General features: G+C 36.1%; 1 protein-coding gene across 7 annotated transcripts in view; it reads left to right on the top strand.

Annotated features, from left to right (window-relative positions):
• Positions 1–21,466, top strand: part of RNF13 (ring finger protein 13) — a 204,884-nt gene that overhangs the window by 172,828 nt on the left and 10,590 nt on the right. The gene's annotated exons all lie outside the window — the stretch shown is intronic.

Genomic DNA, 21,466 nt, shown 5'->3' with positions numbered 1-21,466 from the left:
GTTAAGCTGATTTTAAGAACTCACAAAATTATGACCTTCTGGTTTTCATGCAGGTTTCCTGTGCCTGGAGTGCTTTTTATGAAGGTCTGGTTCTCTCCCCTTTCTGTACATATGGTGTTCCTCGCTGCCCTGGACAGTCCCATTTAGCTCCTGACATCATCTCCACCCTTCCTTCCCTTTTCAGTGTTGTCTCTACACTGAGTTATGGAAAGTCTGTTCTGCCAATCTTTAGGTCATTTTCTTGGTCATTTACACAAATGTAGGTGTTATCTAGTTGTCACCATGGAATGAGGTGACTTAGGTCCTTCTACTCTGCCATCTTCTCCATGGGATCCCCAGAAAGTCATTGCTTTTTATGGCTGAGTAATAGTCCATCGTGTGTTTCTACCACATTCTGTTTATCTAGTCATCTGTTAGTAGACATGTGGGTTGCTTCTACCTTTTGACTATTGTGAATAATGCTGCAGTGAAAATTTGTTGTAAAAGCATATGTTTGAGTTCCTAAATTCAGTTCTTTTGAATACATACCGAAGTGTTGTATTGCTGGGTCATTTGGAAATTCTGTGTGTAACTGCCCATATTGTCTTCTACAGCCGCTACACTATTTTACATTCCAAGCAGCAGTACAGTGTTCTGATTTCTGTATTTTTGAGTTAATTTTTATATATAGTGTGAGGTAGGGCTCCAAGATTTTTATATATATTGTGCATGGAAATGCAATAGTCTCAGCCCCATTTGTTGAAGAGAGTCTTTTGTTATTGAATGATGTTTCACCAGTCTCTTCTATTGGTCTGTATGTCTGTCCTTATGCCATTACTACATTGTTTTGATTACTTTAGATTTGCAGTATATTTTGAACTGGGAAATGAGTCCTACAACTTTTTTTCTTTTTCCAGACTGTTTCAGATATTTAGGATCCCTTGCAATTACATTTGAATTTGAGATCACATTTTCCATATCTTCAAAATAGGTTGTTGGAATTTTGATAGGGATTATATTGAATTCATAGATTGCTTAGAGTATTATTACCATCTTAATATAAGGCCTTTCAATTAATGAACATGGATAGTCTGTTTATTTAGGTCATCTTTAATTTCCTTCATTAGTGTCTTATATTTCTCAGTGTACAAGTCTTTCACTTCATTTGTTAAACATTTTCCTAGGTATTTTATTCTTTTAGATCTATTGCAAATGGAATTGATTTCTTAATTTCCTTTTTCGATTTTTCATTGCCAGTATATAGGAACCCAACTGATTTTTATATAATCTTGTAACCTTCAACTGCTGAATTTATTGACCCTATTAGCTTGCTTGCTTGCTTGCTTGCTTTTAAGATTTTATTTATTTATTTGAGAAAGCAAGTGAGAGCACAAGAAGGGAGAAGGACAGAGGAAGACTCCCTGTGGAGCGAGGAGCCCGATGCGGGGCTTGATCCCAGGACTCAGGGATCCTGACCTGAGCCAAAGGCAATCGCTTAACCAAGTGAGCCATGCAGGCACCCACTCTATTAGCTTTCTTATGGATTCTTTGGGATTTTCTATATATAGGGTCATGTCTTCTGTAAATAGATGTAGTTTTACTTTTTCTTTTCCAATGTGGGTTCCTTTGCTTTCTCGTCTAACTGCTCTAGTAGTAATGCTCTATGATAATGTTGAATAGCAGTGGTGAAAATGTGCATCCTTTTCTGTTCCTCATCTAAGAAGGAAAACTTTTGGTCATTCACCACTGAGTATGATACTAGTTGTGTGATTTTCAAAAATGCTCTTTATCATATTGATAGGTTCTCTTTTTTCTAGATTCATTTTTTTGGCATGTCCAGTTGTCCTGGCACCATTTGTTAAAAGGACTGTCCTTTCTCCTTTGCACTGTTGTTATCAAAGAGTGGTTGACTATATTTGACTATATTTGATCTGCTTCTAGTCATCTAGTCTGTCCTGTTTATATTTATTCTTCCACCAATTCCATACTATATTGATTATTGTAGCCATGTAAGTCTTGAAGTAGTGTAGTATTAGTCCTTCAGCTTTCTTCTTCTTCATTATTATGTTGGCTGTTCTGGCCTTTTGCCCTTCCATATAAACTTTTGAATAAGTTTGTCATATCCAAGAAAGAAAAAAAAAAGCTGGGGTTGGAGATTGCATTGAATCTATGATCTAGTTGGGAATCCCACTTTGGTCATGGTCTATATAATTTTTTCAAGCACTGTTGGATTCAATTTAATAATATTTTGTTGAGAAAATATCACCTGTGTTCATGAGAGAGAATAGTTTTACTTTCTTGTAATGTCTTTGGTTTTTGTATTAGGGCGATGCTAATTTCATAGAGTAAATTAGGAAGTATTCCCTCTGATTCTGTTTTCTGGAAGAAATTATAAAGACTTGATATCTCCTCTTTAAATGTTTGGTAGAATTCACCCATGCAACTATCTGGGTCTGATGCTTTCTGTTTTGGTATGTTATTAGTTATTGATTCATTTTTTTAAACAGTTATAAGTCTACTGAGACTGTTTCTTCTTGTTTGAGTTTTGTTAGATTCTTTCAAAGAATTGGTCCATTTTATTGCCATCAAATTTGTGGGGGTAGAGTTGTTCACATTATTCATTAGCCTTTTAATATACATGGATGACCCTTTTTCATTTCTGATATTAGTAATTTGTGCTTTTTCTCATTTTTTTCTAAGCTTGGCTAGAGACTTACTGATCTTTTCAAAGAACCAGCTTTTTGTTTCATTGATTTTCTCTGCTGATTTCCTATTTGCAATTTCGTTGATTTCTACAATAAAATAAAATAGGATTTTTATTCTCTTTCTTGTACTTTCGTTGCATTTAATTTCCTCTTTGTTTTCTAGTTGTTTTTGTTTTGTTTCCTCTTTGTTTCTAGTTTCCTAATGTGAAAGCTTAAATTATTGATTCTAGATCTTCTTTTCTTACACACACACACACACACAGACACACACACACACACACACATCTATATAGATCTCTATAGAGATCTCTATAGAGATCTATATAGATATATCTATCTATAGATATCTATCAATATATCTAGATATATCTATCGATAGATATATCTAGATATATTTATATTTCTCAGTGTACAAGTCTTTCACTTCATTTGTTAAACATTTTCCTAGGTATTTTATTCTTTTAGATCTATTGCAAATGGAATTGATTTCTTATCGATATTGATATCGATATCTTATTGATATCTATATCGATAGATATATCTAGATATATCAATATATCGATATCTATAGATATCGATATCTGGATATCTCAATATCTCAATCTATATCTATATCTATAGATCTCGAGATCTATAGATATAGATAGATATATCAATATAGATATATCGATATCTCGATCGAGATATATCGATATCGATCTTTATATATAGATCTCTATACAGATCTCTACAGAGATCTCTATAGAGATCTCTATAGATGTGTGTGTATATCTATATAGATATCTATATAGAGATATAGATATGTATATGTGTGTATAGATATCTATATATAGATCTCTATATAGATATATAGAGAGATATAGATATATATCCAGGGCTATAACTTTCCCTCTAAGCATTGTCCTCACTGCATACCACAATTTTTTTGTTATATTTATGATCTTCATTGAGTTAGAAATATTTAAAAATTTCTCTTGAGGTTTCTCCTTTAATGCATGCGTTATTTAGAAGTGTGTTTAATCTCCAGGTATTTGGGGATTTTCTAGCCCACTTTCTGATACTGATTTCTTGTTTTATTAAATTGTGTTTGAGAGCAGACATCACGTGATTTCTTTTAAATTTCTTCAGGTGTGTTTAAGGGCTTGGAGTGTGGTCTATCTTGGTGAATGTCCCATGTGAGCTTGGAAAGACTATATATTCTGCTTCTAGTTGGATCATGTAGTCTACATGTCAGTTATATCCGGATGATTTGATGGCTTTAGAGTTCAACTATATCCTTACTGATTTTCTCCTTATTGGATTCATCCCTTTTTAATAGAGGGGTGTTGAAGTCTTCAACTATAATTATGATTTATTTGTTTTCCTTGCAGTTACATCATTTTTTGTGTTAGGTATTTTGTGCTCTGTTTTTACACATATACACATTAAGAATTGTTATGTCTTCTTGGAGTATTGAGCCTATTATCATTATATAATGCCCCTTTTTATCTCTGATAACTTTCCATGCTCTGAAATTGCTCGGAATTTTAGCTACTCTGCTTTTTATTGGTGTTAGTAGCATGTGTTTTAGTCTTTTCAAGCTACTATGACAAAAATACTATAAAGTGAGTGGCTTAAACAACAAATACTTATTTTACACAGTTATGGAGCCTGGATCTGTGTGCCTGCAGATTTGATGTCTAGTTTGTAGACAGTTGTCTTCTCACTGTGTCGTCATATGACAGAAGGAGCAAAGGAGCTCTCTGGGGTCTCTTATAAAGTCACCATTTGTGAAACCTCCACCCTTATGACTTAATCACATCCTGAAGTGCCAAGTATCATTATGCTGGGGATGAGGCTTCAACGTAAGAATTTTGGATGGACACAAACATTAATAAATCTTTTTTTTAAAAGATTTTATTTATTTATCTGTCAGAGTGAGCACAGGCAGACAGAGTGGCAGGCAGAGGCAGACGGAGAAGCAGGCTCCTGCTGAGCAAGAAGCCCGATGTGGGACTCGATTTCAGGATGCTGGAATCATGACCCGAGCCAAAGGCAGCGGCTTAACCCACTGAGCCACCCAGGCGCCTGCCATCTTTATCTTTTAATGTCACGCTCTCCCTGCCCGCAGAGATGACGCAACACACACACAGGTCGATGCACAAGCTCTTCTTTATTCCCTGGTCGATCTTTCTCCTCCCCTCTCCTTGGTCCTCCTCCCCTCCCGGGGAAGTTCCCTTGCCTTATATAGGGCATAACAGCCAATCACAGGGCTGTTCACGTGAACAGGGAGTATACAGCCAATCACAGGGCTGTTCACGTGAACAGGGAGTATACAGCCAATCACAGGGCTGTTCATGTGGAGGTATCTGGGGCTCTCAGGCAGTGGCGGCACAGGGTGGTCATGTGACGAGCACGAAGTCATGTGTGGCCAGGGCAGTTATTTTTTAGGCTGTCCCTACTGCTCCGGCGCCATCTTGGGGGTATGACCCCGACATTTTAATCAATGTCTTTATATTTAAAATGGGTTTCCTGGGCGCCTGGGTGGCTCAGTGGGTTAAGCCGCTGCCTTCGGCTCAGGTCATGATCTCAGGGTCCTGGGATCGAGTCCCGCATCGGGCTCTCTGCTCAGCAGGGAGTCTGCTTCCTTCTCTCTCTCTCTCTGCCTGCCTCTCTGCCTACTTGTGATCTCTCTCTGTCAAATAAATAAATAAAATCTTAAAAAAAAAAAAATAAAAAAATAAAATGGGTTTCCTGTAGATCACACATAATTGGCTCTCCCTTGTTTTGAACCAGTCTGAAAATCTTTTAGTTGATGTATTTAGACCACTGACATTTGAAGTGATTATTGATGCAGTTGGATTAGTATCTACCATTTTGCTACTGTATTTTTTATTTTTGCCTTCTTTCTTTTTTCCTATTTTTGTCTTTCATTCTTTTTCTGCCTTTTGTGGTTTCAATTGAGCATTTTCTCTCCTATGTTAGTATATTAATTACACTTCTTTATTTTTGTCTAGTGGTTTCCCAGTTTGCACTGTACATTTACAACTAACTTTTAAGTTACAATGTACTGCTTCACAGTAGTGAAGCAGTACACTCATTATAACAAAATATTCCTAATTTATTTGCCTCTCCATCCCTTGTATCATTGCTATCATTCATGTATACATAAGCATATATAAACATTTAGATATGCATATAAACTGCATAATTGTTTCTACTGTTATTTTGAACAAACGGTTATCTGTTAGATCAATTAAGAATGATAAAAATGGAAAGCTTGGGTGGCTCAGTCAGTTAAACATCTGTCTTCAGCCCCGGTCATAATCTCAGGATCCTAGGATCCAGAGCTGCTGCTCCCTGCTCACCGGGGAGTCTGTTTCTCCCTCTCCCTCTGCCCCTTCTCACTGCTTATTCTCTCTCTCTTTCTCTCAGAGAAATAAAATATTTTAAATGAAAGTATTTTACCTTAATTTATTCCTTCTCTAGTACTCTTCCTCTATACATATTTGAATTTCTGACTTACATCCTTTTTCTTCTCTCTGTAGAACTTATTTTAACATTTCTTGCAAGACAGATCTACTGGCAACAAATTCCTTCAACTTCTGTTTTTCTGAGAAAGTGTTTTTACCTCCACTTTCATGTGTTTGCTTAAATCTTTTTTTATCATGGTTAAAAAACCATCATATTAAATTTACTGTCATAACCATTTTTAAGCCTGTTTTCAGCAATGTTAAATACATTATTGTATTATAGATGTCTAAAACATTTTAATCTTATAACACAGAAACTACACTCATTAAGTAGTTATTTCCCTTCTCCTGTCCTCCCAGTTTTTGGTAACCACTCTTCTACCTTCTGTTTATATTTTTTTAATACTTTAGGTTCTGCATATGAGTAAAATCATATATTTGTCCTTCTGTGACTGACTTATTTTGTTTAATGTGTCCTCTAGATTTATCTATGTTATAGCATGTGCCAGAATTTCCTTCTTTATTATAAAGGCTGCATAATATTCCATTGTATGTATATACCATCTTTTCTTTATTCTTGCAACTGTTGATGGACATTTGGGTTGCTTTTACCTCTTTGCAATTGTGAGTAATGCTACTAGGTACATGGGTATGCAGATATCTTTTTGAGCTCTGAATTCTTTTGGGCATACTAAGAGTTGGAATTGTCAGATGGTGTAATAATTCTATTCTTAATTTTTTTTTTTTTTTTAGAAAAAATTTAGGTACTGTTTTCAATAATGACTGTGCCATTTTACATTTCCACCAACCATGCATAACACTTCCAACTTTTCTACATTCTTCTAACATTTGGTTTCTGTTCTTTTGATACTACCTTTCCTGGTTGGTGTTGAAGGGGCTCTCTCATGGTTTTGATTAGTGATACTGAATAGCTTTTTATGCAATTAGCCATTTTTGTATCTTCTTTAGGGAAATGTCTATTCAGATTCTTTACTCAGTTTTTAATTGGGTTATTTTTGTTGCCACTGCTGAGTTTTAGAAGTTCCATATATATTTTTTGGATAATAACTTTTCAGATATATGATTTGCAGTTATTTTCTTCCATTCTGTATGTTGCCTTTTCACTTTTTGATTGTTTCCTTTGACAGGTGGAAATTTTAAAATCTGTTGTAATTAAAAAAAAATTTTTTTTTGTCTATTCTTTTGTTGCCTGTGCTTTTGGGGTCATACTCAAGAAACCACTGCCAAATCCAGTGTCCTAAAGTTTTTTCCCTATATTTTTTATTAAGAGTTTAGATCTTATTTTTAGGTATTTAATCCATTTTGAGTTCATTTTTATGTATAGGTCTGACTTCATTCTTTTGCGTGTAGAAATTTAGTTTCCTCATCACCATTTATCAAAGAGACTGACCTTTCCGCATTGATGTCTTGGCACCCTACCCAAAAATCATTTGGCCACATGTGCAAGGGTTTATTTCTAGGCACTCTGTTTTTTTCTTTTGCCTTATATATCCATCTTTATGTCCATATACACTGTCTTAATTACTTAATAACTGTGGCTTTGTACTTAGTTTTGAAATCGAAGAATCTGAGGCCTCCATTTCTTCTTTTTCAAGATTGTTTTAGCCATTTGGTGTTCCATGAGATTCCATATGATTCCAAAGTTTCAGGACTTTTTTTTTTTTTTTTGCCCTATAGCTGTAAAAAAATGCCATTGGGATTTTGATGGACATTGTGTTGAATCTATATTACTTGGGATGGTGTGGATATCTTAACGACACTAAGTCTTTCAGTCTGTGAGCACAAGATAGCTTTCCATTTATTTGTAACTTTTAAAAATTTCTTTTAGTGGTGTTTTGTAGTTTTCAGTGTATAAGTCTTTAAACTTCTTGGTTAAGCTTATTCCTAACTATTTAATAAATGGGATTTTCTTAGTTTCCTTTTCAGATTGATCACTGTTAATGTCTAGAAATACAACTCATTTTTGGTTATTTTGTATCCTATAACTTTGCTGAGTTTATGTATTTTAACAGTTTTTCTTGGAAATCCTTATGGCTTTCCACATGTAAGATCAAGTCATTTGCAAATTCAGTTAATTTTTCCTCTTCAAGTTTCCTCTTCCTTTCAAGTTTGTATTCCTTCCCTTTGTTTTTCTTGTCCAATTCCTTTGATTAGAACTTCAGTTCTTTGTTGAATAGCCTTGGAAGGAGTGGACATCCTTGACATCTTCTTGATCTTAAGAGGAAAAGTTTTTAGTCTTTCCTCACTGCTTGTGATGTTAGCTGTAAGCCTTTAATATATGGTTTAATTTATTAGGTTGAGGTAGTTTATTTGTTCTTTTTTTTTTAAGATTTTATTTATTTGACAGAGATCACAAGTAGACAGAGAGGCAGGCGGGGGCGGGGGGAGCAGGCTCCCCACTGAGCAGAGAGCCTGATGCAGGGCTCAATCCCAGGACCCTGGGATCATGAAGGCAGATGCTTAATCCACTCTGCCCAGGCACCCCTATTTCTTCTTTTTTTTTTTTTTAAGATTTTATTTATTTATTTATTTGACAGACAGAGAACACAAGTAGACAGAGAGGCAGGCAGAGAGAGAGAGGTGGAAGCAGGCTCCCTGGTGAGCAGAGAGCCCGATGTGGGGCTCAATCCCAGGACCTAGGGATCATGACCTGAGCGGAAGGCAGAGGCTTTAACCCACTGAGCCACCCAGGTGCCCCTATTTATTCTTTTTTTAAGTCATGGAAGTATACTGATTTTTGTCAGATGCTGTATCTGCATTGAGATGATCATGTCTTCTCTCCTTCATTTTGTTAATATGGTATATTACATTGATTTTTCATATGTCAAACCATCTTTGCATTCCTGTATTAATTTCACTTGGTCATAGTGTATGATCCTTTTAATGTATTGAATTTGGTTTGAGATTATTTTGTTTGGAATTTCTGAGTCAGTATTCATCAAGGAACTTGATTTGTGATGTTCTTTTGTCTTTGGTTTTGGTTTCAGGGTAATGTTGATCTCAGAATGAGTTTGGAGGTATTTCCTCTTCTTAGATTCTTTGGAAGACTGAGGATTGGTGGTCTTTAAATGTCTGGTAGAATTTAATAGATAAGGCATCTAATTTTGGGCTGTTCTTTGTTGGGAGGTTTCTGAATACTGCTTCAATTTCTGTTAAGATTTTTAAAAATTTCTTCATGATTTAGTCTTGATAGGTTGTACAATTCTAGGAGTTTATCCTTATTTTCTTGGTTACCCACTTTGTTGGCCTATATTTATTTAGAGAATTCTCTTTAAATCCTTTTTATTTTTGTGACATCAGTTGTAATATCTCCTATTTCATTTATAATTTTAGCTGTAAATCTCTTTCTAGCTAATGATTTGTCCATTTTGTTGCTGTTTTCAGTAAATGATTCTTTTCACTGATTTTTCCCTTTTTTATTGTTTCATTATTTCTGCTCTAATCTTTAGTATTTCCATCCTTCTGCTAACCTTGAGTTTAGTTTACTCTTTTCTGGTTCCTTGAGATGCTAGGTTAGTTTGTTATTTCAGATCTTCCTTCTTTAAATGTAAGGTCTTACTGCTATAAATTTTCCTTTGTACTGCTTTTGCTGCACCCCATAAGTTTTGGTATGCTGTGTCTTCATTTTCATTTATCTCTAAATATTTTCTAATTTTCTTAGTAATTTCTTTTTTGACCCACTAGTTATTTAAGAGTATACTGCTGAGTTTCCACATATTTATGGAATTTCCTGATTTCCTTCAATTAATTGCTAGTTTCATTCCCTTGTTTTGGAAAAGGTAGTCTGTATGATTTCAATCTTTTTAAATTTGTTAATATTTATTTTGTGGCCTAACATGTGGTCTGTCTTGGAGAATGTTCTGGGTACTCTTCAGGAAAATGTATATTCCACTGTTACTGATTGTGGAATATTCTGTACTATGTCTGTTTTTGTATAATTGGTCTGTAGGGTTGTTCACATCCTCTTTTTCCTTATTGAACTGTGTGGTGGTTCTATCCATATCTGAAAGTGAGGTATTGTTTCTTACTACTATTGTATTGCTGTCTCTTTCTCCCTTTAGTCATGTTTGCTTCATATATTTGGTTCTCTAATGTTAGGTTCCATATATATTTATAATTGCTGTGTCTTACTAGTGAATTGACCCTCTACTATTATAGTGTCCTTGTCTCTTGTGACAGTTTTTATCTTAAATTCCATTTTGTCAGATACAATTGTGGCCACCTCTGCTATCTTTATAGACTCTCATTGGCATAGAATTATCTTTTTCATCTCACACTTCTACCCTATATATATGTCCTTAGATTTAATGATTGTCTTTTTGGACAGCATATAGTTGATCTTGGTTTAAAAAAAAAAATTCAGCCAATCTGTCTTTAATTGGTACAGTGAGTGCAGTTACATTTAAAGTAATTACTGATGGAGAAGGACGTACTATTGCCATTTGGTTTGTTTCCTGCCTTGTAGCTTTTTTGTGTGTCTCTTTCCCTCTCTTGGTGTCTTTATTTGTATTTTGTTGGCCTTCTGTAGGTGTAGTGACATGTTTTAATTTCTCATTTCCCTTTGTGTCTACTTTATCAATATTTCCTTTGTGATTATCTTTGCAATCAACAAAACACCTTAGTTATGTAATCTGTTCTAAACTGATAACTTCAATCATGTATAAAAACCACTCCAAATCTGTCTTCTCCCATTTTGTTGATTATACGGGTTGCTTTTATATTGCATATTATCCATTAACATTGATTTTATAATTACTTCTTACACTTTTAAAAAATTCTTCATCAGATTTTTATGTGACTTATTCACTGAAATTTCACTATTTTAGGATTATATATTTGTCTGTATATTTGCTTTTACAAGGGAATTTTTTATTTTCATGTGGTTTTGTGTTGCTTTTTATTGTTATTTTGCTTCATCTTGTAGGACTCTACAGCATTTCTTGTAAGGCAGGTCTAGTGGTGATGAGTTTTATTTTGTTTTAATCTGGCAAAGTCTTAATTTCTCCACTGCTTTTGGAAGAAAATCTTTTTTGCTGGGTATATGGTTGGCAGTTGTTTTCATTCAGTACTTCAAATATATTATCTCAGTCCCTTCTAGCCTGCAAGGTTTCTTCTAAGAAATCTGATTATCTAAAAGTTATTACTTTGTATGTAACAAGTCACATTTTTCTTTCTACTTTCAAAATTCTTTATCTGTGACTTTTGACAGTTTGATTATGATGTGTTTTGGTGTAGGTCTCTCCAGACTTATCCTTGTTGGAATTGAGATTCTTGAATTTGCAAGGTCATTTCTATTACCAGATTTGGGAAGTTTTGGGCCAGTTCTTCAAATAGGTCCCCTGTCCCTTTCCCTTCCTTCTCATGGGATACCAGTAATGTACAATTTGTTCTGCTTGATATGTCCCAAATGCTCCTTAAGCTGTCTTCATTTCTCTTCATTCCTTTTTTATTTTTGCCCATCCACCTTGGTAATTTCCAAACGCCTGTCTTCAAGTTCACTGATTCTTCTGCTTGGTCAAGTCTCCTATGGAAACCCTCTATGAGATTTTCAATTTATTTATTGTATTCTTTAGTTACAGGATTTCTGTTTGGTTCTTCATAGTTTCTCTTTGTTGATATTTTTTTCATGCATCCTTTTCCTGATTTTGTCTTTCTTTCCTCTTTTTAATTCATTGAAGGTCCTTCTGACAATACTTTTTAATTCTTTGCCACTTATGTCTCTTTTTAGGTTTGGTTCCTGGAGATTTAATTTGTTCTTTTTAATGTGTTATGTTTCCCTGCTTCTTTGTGTATCTTATTATCTGTTTTGAGGATTTTGGCATTTGAAGAATCAACCAACTCTCCTAGATTTTACAGTCTGGTTTCTAACACAGGACTTTCTCCCCACCTATAGATAATGGAAATTTCTCAAGCCCCTCTGGGTATGCATCCTTCTGGGCTTATTTGTGTGATCACCTATTTTAAGAGTTTTGTCAGTTTCTACTCAAGGTGCTCCCCCTTTTTATGTGTACAATACTGCAGCTGCTCATGGTAGAATAAATTGTGATACTGGAGCTCTACCTAGTGTGTGCCTATAGTACTGCAGACTCTAGTGCGTGGTTATTTTTTTCCAGAGATCCCTGACCTGGCTTCCCATTCCTGTCAGTACTTGGACACATGAAGACAAACTGTTCCCTTGAGCAGCCCCTTCCAAAATTCTGACACTGGACATACATTCTACACCTTTCCCTTCTCAGGTAGAAGAGAAGAGTTAGGGGTTTCTTCCCAAATAGATGTTAGGAAAAAGGGACTCTGCCCTGAGGAAGTGGATAGTGTCATGAATTTTCTTACTGGACTTTTGATGCTGTTGGCTTCACCCATGTCTGGGGTACAGAAACCTTTGAACTGTTTTTTTAGATTCCTCACAGAGACATTTGGTCTGTTAGTGTTAGGTCTGTGTCTCCATGGCTGCATGCAGATCTAGGGCTTCCTGTTCTGTCATTTTGCTGACATCACTACTTTCCTTTGCTTTTGAAAGATAATTTTGTAGGGTATAGAGTTCTAGGTTGGTGGGTTTTTTTTCCTTCAAGGCTTTAAACAGTCACTCCACTCTCTCTTTGTTCTCATGGTTTCTGAGGAGAGTTAGGTATAATTCTTATCTTTGTTTCTGTACATTTCTTCCCCCTGCCCTCCCTGCCCTGCTGCCCCAGTTTCTTTCAAAATCTTTTTTTTTTTTTTTTTTGTATCTTTGATTTTTTGCAGTTTTCATATCATATCATATGCCTAGGTGGTTTTTGTTTTGTTTTTAGACTTTGTCCTGCTTGGTGTTCTCTGATATTCCTGGACTTTTGGTTTGTTGTCTTAGATTAACATGGGTGAAATTCTCAGTCATTGCTTCAAATACTGCTTCTGTTCTTTTCTCACTTTCTCTCATAATTCCCATTATGGATCTGTTATTAAGTCATCCTCCAGTTCTTGGGTATTTTGTTCTTGTGTTTTGGTCGTTTTGTTTTTACTTTTTCCTTTGCTTTTCTATTTTGGAGGTTTCTATGGATGCAACAAGCTCAAAGATTCCATCCTCAGCTTTGTCCAGTCTACTAACCAGCCTATCAAGGTCATTCTTCTGTTAGTGTTTTTTGATCACTAGCATTTCTTTTTAGCTCTTCCTTAGAATTTCCATATTTCTGCTTACATTATCCATCTGTTCTTTCATGTCATCTGTTTTATTATTATTATCACAGTTGTCTTAAATTCATGGTCTGATAGTTCCAACATCCCTGTCATGTCTGAGTTTGGTTCTGATGCTTGCTCTGTCTCTTCAGACTGTTTTTAGCCTTTTAGTGTCCTTGAAATTTTTTGTTCAAAGCCAAACATGATGTTCAGATTGAAAGAAGTCCAGAAAGAAGGTTGTTGGTGGTGTGGTCATAAGGTGTGTGTTGGGGCGGGAGGGGGCGTGGGAAATGGGAAGTATTCTGTAGTCCTGTGATTATGTCTGTCTTTTAGTGAGTCTGTGGCTTTGGGCTGTGAACTTCACAAATGCTTTTCTCTTTTTTCCCCAGACTTTGTTGGGACCTGATGGCTGTAGAGGTTGGAGTTGGGTCTTTGCCTTTGGCCATGTCAGATTGTGATAAAGATCCCAGTAGGTTCCAGTCTGGTTTGATAGTTTTTCTTCAGGGTAGGCTTGTGAAGAACAGTATGCTCTGGCAGATTTCAGAATTGCTACTTTTCCCCTCACCTGTCAGAAGTCCAAGGGATTATTCTCTGTGTCCCCTCTGAGAACACGGTAGAGCGCCACAAGGTAAAACTAACAAAATGTTCAAGTTCCCCTGGATTTTTAAACTCTCAGACTTATACACACTGAGCCTCTGCCAATTCATCAGTTATATTTCAGGTTTTCCTGCCCAAGTGCTAGTGCTCAGGGGGTTTCTGCTGTGAAAAGTTGTGATCTATCTACCTGTCTATATCTCCCATTTTGGGGGCAGCAGTTTGCCCAGTGAGTTCACTTCTCTGGCAGATCTAAGGATTGTTTTTGTTTGCTCAGCTTTTTACTTATGAGAACAGAGTGATAACTTCTAAGGTCATTCCATGCTGGACCAGAAAAACCCCCCCTAGAGTTTTCTCTCAAACTTGCCCACACTGAGCCTCATCAATTATATTTTATGTTCTCCTGTATTAATATGTGTTCCCACAGGTTGTTTCCCTCCTAGTCTTCTCCTCTAATAAGTTGTGATTCTCTGTATCTGCCATTCTGACTGTCTAGTTTTAGGGGCAGTTTTTTCTCTGTAACCTCAAATGTACAGATCTAAGAAGAGTTGTTGATTTTCAGTCTGTTCAGTTTTTTCTTGTGGTGAGCACTAGAGTGACAATTTCCAAGCTTCTTACAAGCTGGAAAGCCCTTCCTCCTGCTCTGTTGATTTCTTCTACTTCTACCTCACACCTTGGTTATATGTGTCTGTTTCTCTGGATCAGATTTTCTCAGAAGTGAAACTGCTAAGTCATAGATATGTCATCAAATTTAACACATAGTGCCAAACTCCAAGGCAAATACCAATTTACCATCCTATGAGTTATATGAGAATTGCTGTTATTTTACACATTTCCAGATAAGTCCAGTATCCTTAGAAAGTTTTAGGGCCTGATCAGATCCACCAATATTACATGAGGTCTGTTTTTTGTATTTTAGTAGCAACAAAATTATTTGTTAACATTACTGATTTATACTTTTTAACTCCCCTTATATAGTTAACTCCATATTTAAATATCTATTCATGCATTTAATATATACTAGGCACCTACTATGCTCTAGGCATATGGTTAGGGATGCAGTAATGAATATAAATCAAGAAAGAATGGTCATATTTCAGTTTCTTATAAAATTTAGATACTGAAGAGAGATAGTTTAGAAAACATTTTGACTTTTTTGTGACTTCCTAATACATAAAATTAGGCCTCTCATTTTTAAATTATTAGCCTGCATCTTGAAGATATTTTCTGTGCATAGGTTGTAATATTTTCACATTCATACATAGCAAGGCACTTACTTAGTAGGAACCCAAATATTTGCCCCAAATTATCATTAAATCACAAGCCATTTACACTCAGTTAAACTAGCCCTAAAAATACGAAACTTATAGCAGCTGTCAGAGTGCCAGCCTTTGCTAATGGGTCTGTTTCAGCCATTGACATGAAGTAGTTATTTGCACAAATGGCTACACAGTGTAAAACATTGTTCTTAGCATACCTGTGATTCCACTGTAAACCAAATTAAGAACAATTTAGAACCAATGAGTAAATGGATTTCCTCTTAGAAGTGGCAAATGTGTTTACATTTTGATACTCATTGTCTGTGAAAAAGCCTTACTTTTTTTGCTGTAATTATGAAAGGGATAATATCACAATTGTTCCTGTATGAACACAGAATTGGAAACCATTTTTTTTTTTTATTTCTTTTGCCAAAAATCTTAATTTCTTTTTTCCCCACCCTGGTCCGGATGCTTGGGGCTACACAGTCTGAGACTATGAAGGGCTGTCAGGTTCTCCACTATGAAAGGATAATGATGAAAACAGATTTTTTTTTAATGCCTTTCAAGTTATAAACTGAAGTGATAAAACAGTTTATCAAAAAGAAATCCCACCCACTTTTTCTTACTTGTGGGAAATTACCTTACCTAAAGTTCTAAATCCAGGCTGCAATATAAAATTGTACAGATTGTACACTGCCCAGCTTTAGGAGGTTATTGTTCATTCTTTGTTATCAGATTTTTATTATTTGTGGTAACAAAATTATTTTTTGGCAGATAGCGATGATGTGCCTTGAGGTAGTATTGCTTTTTTCCCCAATTTGCATAAAGGTGCCACTGAACCAGGAGAATTTCTGGTCTGAACATAGAATGATTGATGTACCACTATAACCATCTTAAGAAACAATCTGTGCAATCACCCAAATTCAGAATGCAGACAAATTTATAGGAAAATTATCCAGCTTGTTTAACAAATAAGGTACACAAAGGGAAAAGAGACAAGTTACCAGCTAAATGCAATGTTTGGACCCTGCTTAGATTTTGGTTTGAAAAATTATCTGTAAAAAGACTGTTTTGAGATAACTGAGGAAACAGTGTGCCTTGGGTATTGGATGATGCATAAACAATGGATCTTGGAACCCTGAAAAAATAGTTTAAATTGAAAAAAAAATCCATTATTCCCCCCAAAGAAAGATAAAAAGAGACTGTTCATTTTGTTAAGATATGATAATAGTATTGTGATTATGTTCTTTTAATGTCCTTGTCTTTTAGAGATATATAAACGTATCGTTGGTAAAATATTATACCTCTCAATATTTTGCTTTAAAATACTTAAGCAGAAGATGGATCTAACAAGAATATATTGAAACTCGGTGATGGTATATGAGGTGGTCTGTTACTTTGTTTATATTTGAAAACTTCTCTAAAAGAGTAAAGAAAGAAAGGAACGATGTATTCTTACTGGATTTTATGTCTAAAGGGAAATCCACTAGAGGGGCGCCTGGATGGCTTAGTGAGTTAGATGTCTCACTCTTGATCACAGCTCAGGTTTTGAACTCAGAGCTTTGAATACGAGCCCCATTTTGGGCTCTGCGCTGGGTGTCAGACTACTTTTAAGAAAAAGAGAGGTGTGGAAATGCAGTAGAAATCAGTGAATAATGTACATTGTATTACTTCTTCTCCCTGTATGAATCAATCCATTTTAGGAATTATAGAAAGCCCCAAAATTCCACTGGACTTACAAGTCATTTTCTTTCCTATAGGTGGTTCCCAAGTTTTTTTCTAGCACAGATTAATTTATGCAATTCATATCATACCTATAGTAATTAGAGGGGTAGGAGTATGTAACTAGTTCTTCTGAATCCCATAGCAATGTGGAACTTAGCAGTTAATTTTTAGATCAGCAAAATAGTGTGGTGGAAAGAATACAAGATCTTGAACCCAAAGACTTGGTTTTATTCATGATTAGATGTATGACCTTGACACATAACCTTGACACTTAACCTCCCCCCCTGATACCACCTGCCCTAATAAGTGCCTAAGATGTTGGAAGAAAATAATGCAAAATCTTGACTTTTCAAGTACAAATTATCATAGACCGGGACTAAGTAAGGCTAGTCTCATGTTAACCATAGAATCTCTGAAATCTCATAGGCCAGGTTATATATTCAGAGTGTCTTAAGTTCTGAAGAAAAAGAAATGTGTAGTTGGTATGTGACAGTGTCTGCTTTGTGTTTTACTGGATGGTTATTCCTCCCAATTATTCAGAATCAATTGTTTTCTAACTGAAAATCACATCTATTTAGTGCTCTGTGTTATGGGAAATGCTTTTACATATATAGCCTCATTTGGCTTTATCCATGACATACCTTATTGGCTTTTATTTAAAGATTTTCTTAAACATCTTTAATATTTTTATTTAAAAATGTGTTTCCCACCACATTTTCATAGGCTGATCATCCTGTGTGACTTTAGTCATTGAACATGTTGAGTAATTAACTGGTTACATGTTGGCCACAATCGGAAAGAAGCAATGAAACATTTACAAAGTTAGGTTACAGTTTCTGCCCTTGCAGGGGTAATAAAGGTACAGCATAGTGCAGAGATTCTCAACGTTTCTCTGCTTTCTGCTTTCATATACTTTACATATGCAATTCACTGCCATTAGTAGCTTCTCTTATATGCGTGTTTCTCCCTCCTGGCTGGTTGTAGGTTGAGTAGGCAGGCACTTGGGAGCACTGCTTATAATCAGTCATCAGTACTTTTAGTCTCCTCCTCCTGTAAAATAGCAATCTCCTTGCTGCCATATGTTTGGTCCACTGCTTATAATAATGGCAAACATTTGAGAGCTTTCTATGTGCTAGGCACAGATCTGTGGGTTTTTTATCAGATTATTTTCTCCTTAGTTCTTGCCTCTTCCTAGCGAGCTATTTCCCGATGACCTCCAAGCTTTTATGTCCCACACAGACCTTTCTCATAAGCTTCAGTCCAGTCCCATCTCTCTAATTAATCCAAAGACCTTTCTGCCTAAAGACCTATACAGTCTTCAAATGTAACATGTCCAAAACTGTTTTTCCTACTGCATTAGCATATATTTGACCAGCCACTGTGTTTGGTGTTGGCAGTCGGAGCTCCTTGTCCATAATCAAATACAGCAAGAAAACCTCTATGGTTTATTCTGAGAATCACTTACATGTAAGAATAAAATCAAACGGGCACCTGGTGACTCAGTCTGGTAGGCATCTGATTTTTTATTTTGGCTCAGGTCATGATCTCAGGGTTGTGAGAGCCCCATGTTGGGCTTGTGGAGCATGCTAAGATTCTCTCTCTTCCCTCACTTTGCCCTCCCCACCCCACTCCCAAACCAAACTTAGTACTTTAGAATAAGATCCTTATGGTCTGAGCCCAGCTTATCCCTAGCCTCATCCTGGTTCTCTTCCTTGCATCTTAAATTCTAGCCAGATGAGCTACTTCCTGTGCCACGCACATATACCTCTGTATAGATTTTTTGGTCTTCCCTGCTTTATCTCTGAGTCCCCATTCTTCCTTTAGGGTCTGCTTTAGTACAGTTCATGGTGTCTAGCAGGCACTTATTCTGTATTTGCCAAGTAAATATCATTGTCTATTATTATAATGGACATTTTAGAAGACTTATGGATCAGAAATGTGACCCCCATTCTCAAAGAATTTCTAATGCAATGGAAACAGGGCAAATGCAATTTACTTTTATATGTATTAAAATATATATATTAATATATATTCTTGTGTATATTATTTACTTTAATATATATTATACATAATATATTTATTGTAAATATATACTTACATGGAAAGTATGGCTTTCCATCACAATATAATATTTTTTAAAAAAGATTTTATTAATTTATTTTTGAGAGAGAGCAAGCAAGCGAGCTTGAGTTGGTTTGGGGAGGCAGAAGGAGAAGCAGATTTCCTGCTGGGCAGGGAGCCCTATGTGGGACTTTGATCCTAGGACCCTGAGATCATGACCTGAGCCAAAGGCAGAGGCTTAACGAACTGAGTCACCCAGGAGCCCACAACACAACACTTCTTATATTATAATAAAATGTATGGTCCAATGAGGAAAAGTAGATACTTTGTCTTTTCAGAGACCGTACATCTGACACACCTCAGTCTCAATGAGCTGCACATGTTGTTCAGGCTCTAATTAGTCTTTAGCCATAGTCACGCATTATTTTAGGATAAAATACACTCACAAAATACTAACCATCTCTTCAATATTTTGAATTAACTTATCCATTCTTAGTTTAAAAAAGAAATTACCAATTTGTAAATCTGTTTCCAGTCCCTCGCCTGTTTTTATGTTCTGTATCCTAATAATGCCAAATGAAACACTTAGAAGTTAAGCAAACAGCCATTACTTAAAATTGCATACATCATCTTTGCATTTCTCTTCATTCTTATTATTACTGTGTCATGCAAGCCTGTCCTGTTATTTGAACCTTGGGAGTGTCAAACAAGTCAGTCTGTGTCCAGGCTCGCTTCTACATCCCAGGCTTGGCTTCCTTCAGCACTTTGATGAAGAACTGGTATGATGCTGTTTTCATACATAGTCATTGCTTTGCTTGAAAGCTTTCAATCGATCTCTACACCCTGAGAAGTCAGATCAGAATCTTCATCTTAGTACTTACAGCTTTTCATAATTTGCCTTCTCCATCCCCATCTAACCTTACTTTCCACTACTCCTTATCTCCAACCTTGTGTAACTTAGATTTTGTCATGTTTATTTCTTCTTTGCAAATACTTTTCAACTGTTGCTTTTCCAGTAGTATCTTTTCCTCCTTAGATTTTCTAAATTCAGGTTATTTTTAAGGTCTGACCCTGGTGCCTAAGAACCTTTCTCCAGTATCTGCTAGCATAGCAAATTCTTCCTTCTTGTAGATCTTCTGATTGTCAGTAGATTAGATTACCACGTGCAAACATTATAATCCGGGTAGTACTTTCGTTGTCTTAAGAGTTGGCTGGCATATTCAACATTGGATTTGGACAGTAAAATCTGAGTATAGCTTTACTCCATCAGTCAGGATATACAGAATTTATCTACATTATATAAAAATGTCTAGCTATTCATACTTAGGTTTATATGATTAGGTCTTCCAGTGAGCAGCTGGACGTAGAGATCAAGATTTTCTGGGAATAACTGGGGTGTAGTTATTCATATATTCCTTCACTTAATACTTACTCAGCACTTTTACTATGTGCGAGGCACCATTCTAGGTGCTAAGGAAACTGCCATAAATTTAAAAAAAAAAAAATTCTGCCTATGTGGAGCTAGTGAGGGCAAATGGACAAACAAGAAGTCAAGTCACATAGCAGTTATGTGCAATAAAGAAAAACAAATGATGAGTGATGGGAGAGGGAATGGAATACTATTAGAAAAGACAGGAAAGACTTCTCTGAGAAGGAAACTTTGAACCGAGAATAAACTGCGGGGAGGGGCAAAAGGAAGGAGAGAACATTGCAGAGGAATAGCAACTACAGAGGCCTTGAGGCAGCGGTGTGTTTGATATATTCAGGGAATAGGAAAGAGCATATGGCCAGCACAGTAGGATGTAGAGGGAGAGTGGTTAGAGAGGAGAGGGCTAGAGCATACTGTGGCAAGGACTTGTGATTTTATTGCTTGATGGTGTAACTTGGCTGGCTTTTGAGCATAAGAATGACAAGCTCAAATTACTGTGGAAAAGGATCCCTCATGCTGGTGAATAGAGAACAGACTAGGGGTGGAAAGTGAAGTGGTCAGAGTCCATGTGGTATGTTCCAGGTGAGAGGTAGAGGCTTCCTTGTTAAGCGTCCAGCATGAGCGAACAGGGGCTTTGTGGGATCTGTTATTCAGCATGTATTTATTGGGAGCCCACTCTATACCAACCACTGTGCCAAACTCTAGGGATATGTTGGTGAGTAAAAGTTCATCTCTTCATAAGGCTAAGAATCTATAACCAATGCTCATTGTATTTTGTTCTGTGTTGAACTATTTCAAGGGAAAATTAGTCTGATTTTACTCTTCAGAAAATCAGAATAGGGAATGTTTTTCAAGTTTCTCGAAAGGAGCACTTGATATATGGCCACAAAGCAGAAATATAATGAGGTTCCAAGTTGGGTAGGAGTTATGTTGTGACTATGGCTTCTGAGAAATCAGTACATTCCTGAGTTACCTAAAGGTGAGGTATCTTATTATTTCGTGTCTAGAAACAGATCCCAAGGTCTGCAGTGTAGCTCTGAGGTGGACTGAAGGGGATTGAGAGGGTTGGTTTGTATCTAGTCCTGACCTTTA

This window comes from Mustela nigripes, chromosome 2, assembly GCF_022355385.1.
Source record: "Mustela nigripes isolate SB6536 chromosome 2, MUSNIG.SB6536, whole genome shotgun sequence".
NCBI classification, from domain to species: Eukaryota; Metazoa; Chordata; class Mammalia; order Carnivora; family Mustelidae; genus Mustela; species Mustela nigripes.
This window is presented reverse-complemented; position numbering and strand designations above follow the sequence as displayed.